Source organism: Nicotiana tomentosiformis, chromosome 4 (assembly GCF_000390325.3).
Source record: "Nicotiana tomentosiformis chromosome 4, ASM39032v3, whole genome shotgun sequence".
NCBI lineage: Eukaryota > Viridiplantae > Streptophyta > Magnoliopsida > Solanales > Solanaceae > Nicotiana > Nicotiana tomentosiformis.
The window spans coordinates 6,315,070-6,315,521 of record NC_090815.1 but is presented as its reverse complement, the minus strand read 5'-3'; positions in this window follow the sequence as shown (position 1 = coordinate 6,315,521).

Genomic DNA, 452 nt, shown 5'->3' with positions numbered 1-452 from the left:
GACAATTTGATGTGATTATTACTTGTATATTTATGTGGATTCCGTGAGTTTGATGATTTGATATTCCTTGGAATTTAATTTTATTATAGATTTTTCCTCTGCAAATAATTAATTAAATAAGCTTAAGAAGAGGTATTTGTATATTTATCAAAAATTTGGATTAAAGAAGGTGTTGTCTTATGCTTAGTTATTTTTCTATCTCTGTTGTTGTTTTGAGGTTTTATATACATTGTGTGGACCCTTGGGCTATTTGTTATTAAATTAATTAATTTTGTTATGTTGTCGTGATAATATTCCGTGTAAAGTATTGTGTTATTTGAGTTATTATTTTGAGGATATAAGGGTGAATTTCACTGTTAATATTATGTGGGTATAAGGGTGGCATTTCACTGTTGTTATGTGTGTTGGGATATTGTCTGGGAGGAGTGATAAGGGTGGCTATAGGAGAGATA